This window comes from Hemicordylus capensis, chromosome 1 (assembly GCF_027244095.1).
Source record: "Hemicordylus capensis ecotype Gifberg chromosome 1, rHemCap1.1.pri, whole genome shotgun sequence".
NCBI lineage: Eukaryota > Metazoa > Chordata > Lepidosauria > Squamata > Cordylidae > Hemicordylus > Hemicordylus capensis.
In genome coordinates, this window is record NC_069657.1 from 73,450,006 (window position 1) to 73,465,781 (window position 15,776).

Consider the following 15,776-nt stretch of genomic DNA (forward strand, 5'->3'; position numbering starts at 1 on the left):
TGGTAAACCCCTCCTGTATGCTACCAAAGAAAACCACAGGGCTCTGTGGGTGCTAGGAGTTGAAATCAACTTGACGGCACACTTTACTTTACTTACACTACTGCAAAACAGTAGACACCTTTGCACAATTGATTCAGATTGCAGAATCTGAGATACAGACACTCTGTTGTATTTGAGTACAAATGGACATATGTATATATTGTTATGTGAATGAATGTACAAGGCTATTTTCGTGATCAAAATCCTTGGTGGCTAGGGTGGGTGGGGGTAGAGAAGAAGGCAGGGTTGCACCTACCTTCCCCCAGACAATGGTCACTGTTTCCTTTAGCACACTGCCACACACCCACATGATCCACATTGCTCCCAGCAGCGAGGATCACTGGAGGCTAGGAAAACGAGTCTCGGCCTCCAGGAATCCCATAATGCACGGTGTGATGACTGTGGTACATTGGGGGATTCCCCCCATCATGAGTCAGGTGCTCTAGGGCGCACTCAGGCCCTCTAACCCTGGTAAAAGGCTGGGCTTCAAACTGGGGCTTGCGGCTAAGGCAGTGCCAGGATCAGGCTCGATCCCAGTGCTGCACACGACCAAGTGGCTCAACCCAGGCTGGGCTGCTCTATCCTGAGGTGAGTTGCTTGTGAGAATAGCCTTTACATGTGTTCACTTTAAAAGTGCAGAGTACGGATGGGGGCTGACATACTGTGCAGCATCTGCAGGAGTTGTCAGCACTGCAGGAGCTGATGATGTGTGCTCTTAATAGCAGTGTTCACGCAGTTGCGCCCTCGGGCTGTCGCATGAACACTGCAGTTATGCAAACGCAGTTTGTGTGTTCAGTTTTGCAGTTTAGTTTCACTTAGTTGCACAGTTTAGAAATAATGACCCTTTCCTGCACAACTGCATTTGCGCAATCCCAGTGTTCACGCAACAGCACTCTTGCAAGTCTGCGTGAATGCTGCTGTTAAGTGCACACAGCAGCTCCTGCAGTGCTGACAATGCCTGCGGGATGCTGCACAGTATGTCAGCCAGGAAGTGAACAACTGTACGTACACTGAACATAATATGTTAAAATGTGTGTGTGTGTGTGTGTGTGTGTGTGTGTGTGTGTGTGTGTGTACAGATATGTATGTGCATACTCTGTAAACAGATTGTACGCACATTGAACATAGTGTGTGAGTAGGGCTCATCATGCCACAAGTTACAAGTTAGGCCATTTCCCTGCCAATGGAAGCAGTTCAGTAATAAGTCAGATAGCAGTAGTGCACTCCTACCTCTGCTAGTGCTATTTTCATGTTTTTCGGAAGTGAATTGATTTCCACATTTAGGGATCCCTTTTCTCTGTTATGAAAACAGGTGCCCTGGAACAACAGATACATTTTTCCCATGAAAAAGAGTGAAAAGTTGCATGCCTGTGAAGATAAAGGCATCTTTTAACGGTTAATATTAAGAAGGCAGATGAACAACTTACAAAAGCATAATCTAGATCCTTCTTTGGCAGTTTAATTTCCAGGGTTGGCTGCTTATATTCAACATAGTGGAAAGTAGATTGAAATGAAGGCCTAACAAAAAAGTCAGAGCCACAATTAAACTCTTGGTGTTCTTCGTGGGATCCTTTCACCATAAGGGATAGTTGTCGCTCTAAAAAGGAGAAGGGAAAGAGTAATGTGTGAGCCTTTTGTATGCTTGCTTATCAGTGCAAATATTATTGCTATTGCTGTTATGTTCTTTGATTTATATAGCAGCATTTGTGTGCATGGCACTATAGGGGGAAAATAAAATAAAAGCTAGGTCCCACTCCCAAAGGGCACACAATAAAATTCTAAAAATAGACAGCAGAGGAGGCAGTAGAGGCAATGAAGGCAGCAGACAGCAGAGGAAGGAGAAGAAATAGAAGCAGGAAGTAATCGGGAAGACAATGCAATAATTCTTTCATGAACACACCCTTTGTTTGGTTAGAGCATGCATTAACACCCCCAGATGTTACTGGACTACAATTCCCATCATCCCCAGCCACAATGATTGGCCATTATGATGGCATAAGAACAGCCCTGCTGGATCAGGCCAAAGGCCTATCTAGTCCAGCACCCTGTTTTACACAGTGGCCCACTAGATGTCTCTGGAAAGCCCACAGGCAAGAGCTTAGGGCACGCCCTCTCTCCTACTGTTACTCCCCTGCAACTGGTATTCAGAGGCATCTTGCCTCTGAGGCTGGAAGTGGTCTATAGCCACCAGACAAGTGGCCATTGATAAACCTGTCCTCCATGAATTTGTCTAAGCCCCTTTTAAAGCTTTCCAAGTTAGTGGCCATCACTACATCCTGTGGCAGAGAATTCCATAGATTAATTATGTGCTATGTGAAAAAGTACTTCATTTTGTTGGTCCTCAATTTCCTGGCCTTCAGTTTCATGGGATGACTCCTGGTTTTAGCATTGTGAGAGAGGGAGAAAAATATCTCTCTCTCCGCGCTCTCTACTCCATGCTGATGATGGGAGCTGCAACCCAATAATGCCTGGGGACTCAACCCTGCAGCATAGTATGAGGATTAGGGGTTTGGGCCAAACGCTTCACAGAAATGGTGTGTTTTGAGGAGGGATATGAAGCAAGTAGGAGAGGTGGCAACAAACAGGCATTCTGGTAGAGTTTCAAGTAGAAGAGGCCGAAGGGGAGAAAGGGCAGAGTCATTTGAGAGAACAAGACACTTTTGAATGGCTAAGGGTGTATCAGAATCTGAAATATAACTGAGGGGTGCTGCTGCTACACCCTCCACTGCCTTCACCACCGCTGCTGCTTGTTCGTGGTAAGCTCCCCTGACTCCTCTATCTTTTTCTTTTAACTTCAAGGAAGCCCCCCTCCCGCCCCTTTGCTTGTAAAGGGGAATCCTTACTGGATTCCCCTTTGCAAGCAGAACCTCAAACAGGTCCAAACCAGTTCAAACCGGCCTGGTTCCAACTGGGGCTGGGCCAGCTCGAACCAGGGCCAGTCTGGTTCAAACTCAGATTGACACCGCCTTTTGGGGGGCTGGGCCGTTTTGTACCCACACCACTCGAACTGCCCTGGTTTGAGTCGACCGGGTTTGAACCAGAACTGGTTCATACATCCCTATTCCAAAGGATACTATGAAAGGTCAGTGTAGCCTTTTATTGAAACAATCATCTTACTTGCTTTTTGAGCCTTTTTCTTCTCCATCTCAAACTCCAAACAAGAAACTTTGCGAGACTGAAGGAGTACAAGAAACCACAAAAGAAGAACTGTAGTAGTTTTAAAGTAAAAAAAATATGCAATTCAAATCTCATATTATTAATCTCTGCACGGCCTGAATAGGATCGTATGAGGGCTTGTATTTTTCAATAATAATAGTCTTTCCCAGGGGTGGGGTGGGGGGGTTCCTGGGTAGCTGAATGCAATAACTTCTTCATCTAATCAAAACTAAACAAATGGTTTTATAATATTAAGGGTTCTATAATAATAAGGATGTTATATAGTGGACTGGTTCACACAATTGTTCAAACATAGGTTTAAGGTCAGTAATAGTCACATTAGTGTGGTTGTGAGGACCCATGCCAGTAATACTGATGTTGGTTTGTGTCCCAAGATGAATTTGAGATTCCTGCCTTGGCATGGTTTCACATGATCATGCTAACATTGGTTACCAATTTTTAACTTAGATTCGAATGTTGTGTGAATCACGCCAGTATTGTTTGGCCTGAATTGATTTTTTAAATCTGGATTTTAAAAAGAGAAAGAAAGGTAGTGGGGTGGGGGGCTTGAAAACTGGCTTTCCACCTCTTCGCGGATTGTTTATATTTCAGAAATACCACCCATAAAAAGGAGATAACACTCCGGCTGACACACTGTGCAGCCAGCTGTGGATCCAAGAGGAGCCATATTTACTGCTTTCAAGCCACTCACCAATCTGTCGGTTTTGCTAGTGATGGTGGGGGGGGGGCTCCTGCATGCCAACACATCACAGCTGTGACCTACCCCCTTTAGAAATGATGGGAGTAGGTCACAGCTGCAATGATGCACGGTGGCATGGAGGAGCTTCTGCTGTTGCTAACAGTGGCGATGGACTGGTGAATGGCTTGGAAGCAGTGAGCACAGATTGCTCTTGGATCCACAGCTCACTGAGCAGTATGTCAGCCACTAAGGATGCAATGTGTCATTACTTTTTATCATGAGTTTAGTTCTGTTAGAACAAAAGTAAATGTCACATGAATGATAAGTCATGGATCATGTGTTTCTTTGACTGAATTAACAGATACATCCTCTGACATTATGTAGTCACATTAGTACCTGTTTTTCAACTTCATAGTTAATAATTAAAACAGGCAAAATGATGCAGCCAAAGATCTTTTTTTTAAAAAACCAATGGTCACAATAAGCCCTTTGATGCCTTACCATAGGATCCTATGTATATTTTCTTGGAAGTAAGCCCCATAGAATTCAGACAGACTTACCCCTAAGGAAGTGTGTGTGGATGGCAGCCTTATTTATTTTGTCCCTCTGGCTTAAGATTGTGCAGGCAATATTAAGGATTTATAAACTCTATCAGTCAACAGCTCAACATATTTTTTATGAAAAGGTAATGGTATACTTGTAATATAGTGGTCACTGTATGTGAAGAAAGTAAACAGGGAACTGATTACTCTTTCCTATACTAGAGAAGTGGTGCTGGAATCAATCTTCTACAAAAGAAGATTGTAGTTCAGGTAAAAATATGCAAGAAGGTCTGGTTCAGGTACAGATACTAAAGAAGATTTAGTTCAGGTTAACATATGCAAAACACCCATTAAAACCACTGTTACTCATGGCTAGAATGGTCTTGTGTAAGTCATGATTGTGCACAGTTGAGAAGAAATTACTATAATTTCCATGGGGCGACTCAGAGCAATTTTCCTCCTTGTGTCAGCTTGTGTCCTTTAAAAATAAATAAAAAATGTTTGATTTAATACCAAATCAAACTTTTTTTTTGAATGTTTGGTTTAATACCAAAAGGGCCATTCACTCACTCCCCCCATGAGTTCAGAGAATGTGTGAGGGGGAAATGGGACTACACCTGCTGGTCATACTTCCAGTGGAAGGATACATGTTGGCTATGCTCCCTGATACCTCTACATTGGACACTAGTATCCAGACCTTTCACATTAATGCCCAGTGCATGGATGTTAGTGTGCATGGTCAGAGACTCCCTGCTATGAACTGCTCTAAAGTTTTCAAATCATCCTGTGAAGGAAGTAGGATGGAAGCTTAGCTGCAAAGCCATACATTGCAATCATATGTTGCATTCCTCATCTAATTCATCAGAAGATAGTAGGGGAGATCATGGTTTTTCTTGAAGCTTCAGACAAGTATTTTATGTAGAAGATGGTGAGCCGGGTCTCATGATCTGTGAGACTTGGTTTCTTTGGGTGAGCAGGGAGAGCGGGCTAAGCCCGCTTTCCCCACTCATGAGCAGAGAGGGAGCCCTGGGCGGCTGGATCGGCCGCCCACATGATTGCCGGCTCTGAGACGGAGCTAGCGGGGGCTGGGGAGCTCGGGGGCCGCGTGGCCCCCGCAAGCCCCAGTATGCAGCTCTCCTAGCCCAATTTTTGTTAAACGTGAGAATAGCCCCGGTGTATGGTTGCTTAATAGGAAAGTCATATTCAGTTGAATTGCATCCCCCTCTCACATGAAATGTAGTATGCCGAATTATTGACTTTGATACAGTTTATAATCTCAGTACTTAACCTAGATATTTGAAGTACAGAAAAGCATATAGAAAATAAAGGTTACCAGAAGAACTCCATTGGTAATGATGGTTTCGGGAGCACTCGAACTAAAAAAACAAATGGAATATATGTATTTTATTCATTCACATAATGCAATGAGACACCATTGTAACTTTTCTATGCACCGTGACTTCATGACCATAATAGGGCCACTCTTGGAATCCTGGAAGCCACCTAGAGCACCCGGCTTGAGGGGGAAACCCATCAATGCACTGTGCTACTCACATGGGGCCTTTAGGGATATCTGGAGGCTGAGCTACATTTTCCTGGCCTCCAAAATGCTGTGCTGCCAAGCAGTATGGATCATGTGGGCATGTGAGCCCTGAGGCCAATCAAGATCAACTGGGGGAAGGTAGGCGTGCTCCTGACCTTCCCCCCAAGCCCTCCCCACCCAGCGCAAAAAAGTAGGGGTGTGCACAAACTGCTTCGAGGCAAACCGGTTCACTTCAAACTGGGCCAGTTCAGTGGTTCAATCATAGACTGAACAGGAGGCGGTTTGGTCTGTGACTGAAGCAATCAGAGCCTGGTCCAAGGTGGACGGGGTCAAACCAGTTCAGCACCTCAAGGGGGCTATGCTTGCAAAGGGGAATCTGGTGAGGATTCCTCTTTACAAGCAAAGGGGTGGTGGAATACTTAAAAAAGCATGTGTGGAGGAGAGCCAATAAGTGGGCTGCTGAGGAGCACTAGGGGCCTTCTAGGAGCAGCAGTACAGTTGCCGACAGTCCAATAAGGCTCTTTGGAAGCCTTTTTAAGGATGCCCCCACCCCTTTGCTTGTAAATCCTCACCAGATTCTCCTTTACAAGCATCACCCCTTCGAACCAAGTTGAAGCAGTTCAGCCTGATTTGTCCTGGTTCGACCAATCAAACTGAACTGACAGTCGGTTCAACTGGACCAGGTTGCAGACCAGTGGTTCGGTTCGAATTGGGCTCAAATTAAACCACAATAAACGGTTCTGCTCAAACCTCTACAAAAAGGTCTTGTGAACAACCTTACTGCATCCTTTGTAGTTGTGTTACAAGTACAGGTAAGGTATAGGCCAGGCTTGGAGTTTTTATTTATTTATTTATACTTACATTTTTATGCGCTTTTCAGCCAAAAGTACCCCTCAAAGGGTATATAACATAACAAAATGGAAAAGGGAGCCTGCCCCCCGGTCAAGATTGAACAGCAATTTTAAAAACTGGTGTGGATGTGTTTCTGCCTTTGGCACTGGGAAAAATCTTGGTGATGTTCCCTGAGTTCTAATAGTTAAATCCATTTCATGCATCCACATTCTGGTATAAAAGACTGAGAGATGTTACTTTATATATTCTCTGACTCTGTGGTACCTCACTTTACTCACCTATTACATAAATGGAACTCCACGTCCACCTCCTCATCATCCTGAAATAATAGAAAACTCAGAGAACTGAGACCCCTTAATCAAAGGCTTTGTATCTATCTATCTATCTATCTATCTATCTGGTCTTGTAGTAGCAAGCATGACATGTCCCCTTAAGCTAAGCAGGGTCTGCCCTGGTTGCATACTAAAGAGAGACCAGAAGTGTGAGCACTGTAAGATATTCCCCTTAGGGGATGGAGCCACTCTGGGAAGAGCATCTAGGCTCCAAGTTCTCTTCTTGGCATCTCCAAGATAGAGCTGAGAGAGACTCTTGCCTGCAACCTTGGAGAAGCCACTGCCAGTCTGTGTAGACAATACTGAGCGAGATGGACCTATGGTCTGACTCAGTATATGGCAGCTTCATATGTTCCTATCTATCTATCTATCTATCTATCTATCTATCTATCTATCTATCTATCTATCATATTTATGTACCGCCTGATATGTGTAATACAGCAAATATAAAAGAATATAAAAATGATTAAAACAATTTTATGATACATAACCCCCCCCAAGCCATTTATTTATTAATTAAAACCCTGGGAAAACAAGTGTGTCTTAAGGGTCTTTTAAAAAACAGCCAATAACAAAGGTCATAATATTGTAACAATAACCTTTGTATTGCGGCTCCACCAAATCTGAGAGCATAATCCACTAAGACTTTTCAGGTCACATATACCACATCCTCACCTTTGCTGTTGTGGTTCCCATAGCAAAAAATGAGCTGGAATGGAGAATTGAGATGATCAAATGAAGAAAAGATGAATAGATATGGGAATTATAGAGATGTTTCCTGCCATTTTATTCATCAGTGCTTTTCTGAGCACCAAATGGTCAACGTTTCTGTTGACACTGACTGATATCCAGCCTAATGCAGTACTGGGCCTTGATGCATATAATACTGATTGGCCCTTAATACATAATACAGTTGGCCCTTGATATCTGCGGATTCATTATCCATGGATTTATGTATCTTCGGCTGGGTAAAAGACACCTGACCTTAGCATATGTGGGGGGTGGGCAGGAGAACACGTCGACTTTGTGTATCCGCGGGTCAGGGTGGCCAAAAATAACTGTGGAGGTCATTTCTGGCACCATTTTGTGTATTGGAACCTCAGAATGGCTCCATTAAAAACAACACCACCAAAATCCCAGTGATTTTTGGCTGATTTGGGGGCATTCTGGGGCACAGTGCAACTCGGGGGGCAGCAAAGCATGGTAAGGAGCTTCGTCCATGTCACCCCCAAAGATTTAGTAAATCTTCAGCAATTTTTGACAATTTTCCTGACCGGAAACCTAACCCCCATGATCCCATAATCCCCAATGCCTCGATATTCATGGCTCTGTATCTGCAGTTGCAGCCAGGAACGGAACCCCCATGAATATCGAGGTCCTCCTGTATGCATCTTTTCAATGTTGTACTTTGGAAGAGTGTTGAAAACAACAGCATTGGTTATTCTGGCATTTTTGCAGAACCATATGGAGAGACCCATGAGAAGAAGCTCAGTCCTCAGTGATATATTTTTGGAAGGTATAGTCACAGTTGGCTTCAGAGCAAAAGGGGAGATCAGAACCAATACAAGAAAGGTGTGCTAATACATGTTCATGTGTATTTCTTTCCCTTTTTTGTATTTTTTGGTGTGACAGTGGTTCAAGGAAACCCCAAGCTATGAGGAGCTAGAACAGCCTTGATTAGTGGATATTCCAGCCCATAGCACAGCAGGGAGGAAGCTGCCATAGCTTGGAGAAAAGTAAAAAGGAAGATCCCCACTTCACACCAAATCGGCTGCCTCTTTCCCCTTCTGCATGGGCTGTGTGGATGGACACAGTAAGTTTTCCATCAGCTGCCTTCTCCTTTTTTCCTATTTTAGCAGCAGAGGAGGCACAGCCCCTCCCGCCTTTACTGATTGGCCATCCCTGTCTCCCCTGTAGCAGCAGCACAGCATTAGCAGCACCAGTGCTGCATTAGGCTGGATGTCGGCCAATGTTTCCTCTTCCATCAAGTGATTTTGGTGCAATCTGGGTCTATTAAACACTGGAAGATGTGCCCTAGATTGCAGTGCAAAGAGGTTATACTTATGAATGGTCCTGATAGGCACACAGTCCTTAAATAAAAATAAATTTTAAAAAACACCCTAAAACTCCACTGTTTGGGGGATTTTTTGGAACTTTTGTGGGGAAGGGGATTGCATCCAGCTTCCCATTTGTTCTCCTGAATGACCACCAATAGCTGGGATTTTAGCTTTCTAAACATGTTTCCAACGGTGCCACCCCAGCTGCTGGACTGGAAATGGAAACCATGCATGCCACACCTAATGGAACATGCAGTTCCCTATTAAGCTACGGAAGTCTTTTTCCACGAGTGCTGCGGTTGGATCAGAGGATTATGCTGTTTGTTTATGTGATAAGAAAATACTGTGAAAGCAAACTACCTTCAGTACAAACATAGGAGTCAAACATGGCGGTTTTGTTGCTCATCAAAGCAATGTTTTTATGAAAATTTATGTTTATTCAGATCTCACCTCTGGATTGGATTTAAAGTGCTTGAGAACTTTTTGGTTTAGTGGGAGTCCAGCTACATCAAAGTGCACAGTGAAAAGATGGCCATCTTTGCTGACAGCATCTTCATCATAAATACTCAACTCCAGCATGTTCTGATAAAATAAGAAACAAGAAGTAGAAGTAAAATGATGCTATTAGAGAAAACAACAAGCATGGCACACACATTGCAGGGTAGCACCACAGAGCCCTCACTGTCATCTTCTTACTACTTGTCCGCATCCTAACCTCTGCCTGTACTAGTGACGTGCCATTTGCTGCTTCCTTATTTACTTATTGCTTGAAAGTTGCCTGAAGTTAGTTCTGTTTAGGAGATTCAGCTGTTAGGAGTGCTAAACAGGTATTCTGTTTAGCGGTTAGAGGTGTTGTTTAGGAGATGATTTGGCTCACTAATCACAGGGTGGCAAGAAGACCAAGGCTCAGTGCTTGCAGCAGTGACTCTCTGGCATCATCAACAGACGCTACTGGGGGATGAGTTGCCACCTCTCCAAGGAAGATTTTCAGGGCAACCAACAAGAGTGCAGGTGGGAACAAACTGGGGAAAGATTTCTCCTAAGAGAGAAGAGCTGCTCTGATGGTAGCAGGGATGACTTGTCCCCTTAGTGAAGCAGGGTCTGCCCTTGTTGCCTATGAATGAGAGACCAGATGTGTGAGCACTTAGGGGACGGAGCTGCTCTGGGAAGAGCATCTAGGTTCCAAGTTCTAGGGATGTGCACGAAAGGTTGTTCGGCACGGCGGGGGTAGGGCTTTAAGGGCGGGGGAGAGTGTACTCACCCCCCCCGCCGCATTTCCCCCGCCGGCGCTCTCGGAATTAGAAGCCCCTCGGGACGGCAGCGTTCCTCCCTGCCGTCCCGTTGCCCCCGTCGGCCGGAAGTGGCCGGAAGTCCCGTTGCGCGCGTGCGCGCGCGCGGCCGTGCGCGCGCGCGCATGTCGGGCGCACGTGCAAACGGGACTTCCGGCCACTTCCAGCCGACGGGGGCAACGGGACGGCAGGGAGGAACGCTGCCGTCCCGAGGGGCTTCTAATTCCGAGAGCGCCGGCGGGGGAAATGCGGCGGGGGGGGGTGAGTACACTCTCCCCCGCCCTTAAAGCCCTACCCCCGCCGGCGCCGAAACGCCGAATCGCCCCCACCACCCGAAACGTTTCGGCGGCCTTTTCAATGGCCGCCGAAATGTTTCGGGCTCAAGCCTACCAAGTTCCCTCTCTGGCATCTCTAAGATAGGGCAGAGAGATATTCTTACCTGCAACCTTGGAGAAGCCAGTGCCGGTCTGTGTAGACAATACTGAGCTAGATAGACCAATGGTCTGACTCAGTATATGGCAGCTTCCTATGTTTGGAAGGACATGGCTAGAATGAACACACAGCTGCAGGATGGTGGGAGGGGATATATGTACTTGCACAGTAGCTCATTAAATCAGCCCATAAACTGGGGCAGGGGGAGAATTAAAATGGCATTTTGTGATGGAATAGGGAGAGTTTGAACACATGGTCCCAGAGTTTGACCTCAGAGAGTACAGTCCTGGGTCTGGCCACAGGCATTTCAACACTTACCATTGTGGCAAGGTTTATGTCATCATGGGGCTGAACAGTTCTGCAGTGGTGGAACTGCCCCAAATAACTGGGTAAGTCAGCTGTGTCCTCAGTATGACTAATTTGTTAGCCAGGCTTCCTTCCCTGCCCTGTCAACTGCCTCTGCTGCTCTACCAGTAGTTGTAGCTGCTGCTGCCCATGTAACTGGAAGAACTGCTGCTCTGGCAGTCATAGTTGCTGCTATTCCCACAGCTGCCCACTGTTGCTGCTCCTTGAATGTCTGTCGCTGCTGCCATTCCCAGGGCCTTATTGGTGACTATCACTATCCCAAGACAATACTGGTGGCTCTGGATGCTGCCTTGTCATCTCTCTACTCCTCTGCCTCATTTTTAGGGGCAAGGGGAAGTGTGGGCTACTGATGCTCACTGCTGGTACATCTCCATCACTATTGGCTCATCTGTGGTTATTTCTGGCTGAACCAACTGTAGCAGAAAGGCACAAAGTGACACCACACATAATCACTGGAAGGAACAGTAATGGAGTGTACTTATTAATTGTGTGTGTGTGTGTTTAAACTTACTAGAAGATCCAGGCTTGCAAACAGTGCAGTTAGATGTTTCCAATCCTCTAATCTATACATTTGAGTAATGATAGGAAGGGTGCTGCCTAATGGCACAGCAAGGAAGTAACTTGCCTAGAAAGCAAGAAGTTGCCGGTTCAAATCCCCACTGGTATGTTTCCCAGACTATGGGAAACACCTGTATTGGGCAGCAGCGATATAGGAAGATGCTGAAAGGCATCATCTCACACTGCGCAGGAGATGACAATGGTAAACCCCTCCTGTATTCTATCAAAGAAAACCACATGGCTCTGTGGTCGCCAGGAGTCCACACCGACTCGACAGCACAACTTTACTTTACTATTGATAGGAAACTTTATTGCGATAAATTGTGGATTTTACAAAAGAAAATTTCAAGAGGATTTTCAGACTAAAAAAGAAAAATTCAGCCACAATATATTTTTATTATTTTAAAAAATACAGACCTTTTCTCCCTCAAGTTATTAATACAAAGACTGGCCCTAACCAGCCCCAGCACATCATTCCTCCATTGGCTGTTGCAGGCATCTGCCTTATGTTTCTTTTTAGATTGTGAGCCCTTTGGGGACAGGGGAGGGGACTATCTTATTTATGTATTATTTATTTTTCGATGTAAACTGCTTTGAGAACTTTGGTTGAAGAATGGTATATAAATATTCGTAGTAGTAGTAGTAGTACAAAGGATTTTACATTTCTGAAAAATCTTATTTTAATCTGATTGCAAAGGGATTGTAGGCATAATCTGGACTATCCACTAGAAAGCGTTATTGTTTCCTTACCTTTGCTTTGCTTTGGACCATGAAATGAAAGATTTCATTCCAGACTGGGTCTTTGGAATTTTGAACAGTCTTGGTTTGGAACCGTGCAGATGAAGCAGTTGGAAGCCATAGGGTTACATAGCAATCGATATTGCTTACTGTTTTTGAAAAAAGAAACTGTGTTTAAAAAGCAATAAGTGGCAATGTGATGGGGGTACAACATAACTTGCAATGGTAGATTATATCTTTTCTTACTATGTATTGATGATAGGTACTGAACTCACTTCTAATACTGTGGCATATATCCCCCTTGCTGTTAGAATATTAACTTTCTTGCTTTGATACCCAGGTCTATGACTTACTATTCTATTCTGAATTCTGAAAATTATAATTTGCTGAAAAAATACAAATTTGAGATATTGTTTTGTAGCTGCTTTCCACATACAAAGTAATCTTACGTAGATCAAACTTAGAGTTTATTCAGAAAGAAATCAATTTTCTTCTTCTCTTTTCCCTTCTGTTCCTTTTCATTTCTGACTCCACCCCCCACACTCTCTACAGGATCCCCTCTGGGACAAACTTCTCAACAACGTAACATAAAAGATTACTAGACAGAGTACAACCGATAGCTAAATTAAATAACATTATTTCTAGATAGTATTGTAAGTAGATGTTTCTAGATGGTATTTTTATTACCGAGGAAACTGTAAGGATAGTATTTCAGTATTCACCTCTTGAACAGAAGAATCATTATCCAGAGTTTGCCACATATATCCATCACATTCCACAGTATTGTTCACTGCAACCATATGAAGTGCACTTTGAGGTATACCACATTCAGAAAAGCTAGTTGAAATAACATGGGCCATGTTGTCATGACCATTGTGAGCATGGTTAAAGAGTTAACTACAATTACTGAGTCCTGTGTGCTTCCATGGAGTGTGATGTGTGAATTGGGCAATTTGGGGATATCTGGGCAATCCTGGTCAAACCACTGCGGTTAAACCACATTTAACCAGGATAGATCATTAGGATCAAATCCTCAGCCAGTCAGAAGGTTGAAGTTAAGCCTTCTTTCAGCCTGGCCTGGAGTTTGAAGGATGGGAATTAGCTCTGAAGAACATATACCCTAAAGTGTGTATCTTCTTAACTCCATTTTCCCCACCTCCTTACAAAGAATGCTTACACTTCCCAGAGGATTGCCCTCTGGGAAGTGTAATGGAATGGAAAACAAGGGGCAACATTAGCCTTGGAATAAGGCTCAAGTCTCTTCCATATCCAGTCGTCCCATAAGCTACAAGGAAGAATGCTCTTCACAGGGAAAAGGATCATGGTGTGAAGGGGAAGAGGGTTGGCTCCAGTTTAATGGGGGCACTCTTTAAAAACAACAACGCAATTTGCCTGTTGCACTTGCATGATGTAGACCCAGTGATGGCTGCTTTGCATTGTAAAAGCAACATGGCAGCCAAAGCATGCTCACTCTGAATCACTCTAGACGAAGGGTGGGCAAACATGGCACTCCAGCTGTTGTTGAATTACAATTTCCATCTTTCACAGCCACAATTAATTGTAGCTGGGAATGATGGTAGTTCAACAACAGCTGGAGGGCCAGGTTTGCCCACCCCTGCTCTAGACAGCAGCTGCTGCTCTTGTAGCCCCCAATGAGGGTGAGCGGGCTTCCAGGTATTCTCTCTGTCAGTGAATGGGCTTCCTTTAGACATCCGTGTGTGATTACTAAACTCCCCCCAGCCCCCAAAATCCCCTAATAATCCATATCTGCTCCCTTGCTGCAAAAGTGTCTGTCTTAAAAAACCTTAAGTGAGGAATTCCTCCTCAAGCTTCCCTGTTTGTCTGCACCACTGAGCCCTCCAGCACTTTAGAGAAAATAATAATAAAGGTACTTACAGGTATCTGCTTGTCGGAGATTCCTTGCTCTGATCACTCTTACACTGAGCAAGTAACAAGGTGATATCTCTACCTACATCATAATGGCATGCAAAAGATAACTTTAAAATACGGGTTTTATTGTCTAATAGGAACAAATGAACACTAGCAGGGAGGACTACAATCAATTTTAAAAGCACGCTGAAGCTTTATGAGATATCCTTCCTGATGCAAAAACCAATAGTAACACCTCTCACAATTCAGGATTACATTTCTTAATGTTTAATGGTCTCACTTTTTGTTTTCTGTGAGGAAGGTTGTGCACCAAGATAAAAGAAGAGGGGTGGGGTTTGGGGTGGCTGGATCCTGAGATGTGAATTGTCTTATAAGAACCTGGGAATACTTTCACAACCCTTCATGCATATTCAGCAAATACATGTCAGTGCTAATTAACAGAACAGATGCTGTACTGAGACACTCCTTCATAGTTGAAAGAATGCCAAATGAGCTATTGCTGATCCAAAAGGCTGTTCCCATTTCCTCTACCACATTCGCAGGTGGCAAACATGGAGGGTCAGTTTCAACATTTTGTCCAGGGTCTGCTGAGAAAGAGATTTTTCAGGCCAGTGGCAGCCCCTTCTTCCCCCTCTGAAGCTCTACATCAAAGTCCTGCTTATGCATTATAAAAACTGGGGACACTGAACTCACGTACAGCCTCTCCAAGAGCACACTCGGAAGACCTCCCCCGTCCTCTCAATACTTACAGTGTTTGTCTCATGCACAGATGCTTTCTGGTGTCCAGGCTGGTCTCCCCAGCCTTGTGCTTCCCTAGGCCTCACATGCACACTCTCCCGCCCGCCCGCCCCAGCCAGCCCCCCGAAGCCTGGCAGCAGCAATATGTCTGCTCTTTGGAAGAGGGGCATGGTATCTGTGCACACTTTCTCCCTTGATTCTGTTCCCTGAGCGGCTGCCGCTCAGAGGAGACATGTGTGGGCCAGGCCCAGAACTCAAAGGAACTCTGGGCACTCTCTCTTACTGGAGGAGGATGCTGGAAGTCCTTCCAAGTCCGGGCACAGGCTGTTTGACTCCTCTGAGTGGCAGCTGCACTGCTGCTGTGGGCGCTGGGCTGTGGGGATGACTGGGTCCGGTGGGAGAGTGCACACGCGGGGCCCAGGGGATTCCGCAGACCCTGTCCCCCCCAAGCTGCTGCTGCTGCTGCTTGGATGGGGCATGCGGGCTAGGCTGGGACTCAGAGGAATTCTCAGCACCAGGCAAAGAGACTGCTTATTGAGGTGGC

At 44.9% G+C, this 15,776-nt stretch overlaps 1 pseudogene; it reads right to left on the bottom strand.

Moving 5' to 3' along the window:
* LOC128352536 (cytosolic phospholipase A2 epsilon-like) overlaps positions 1 to 15,776 on the bottom strand; it is a 35,364-nt pseudogene that overhangs the window by 19,178 nt on the left and 410 nt on the right.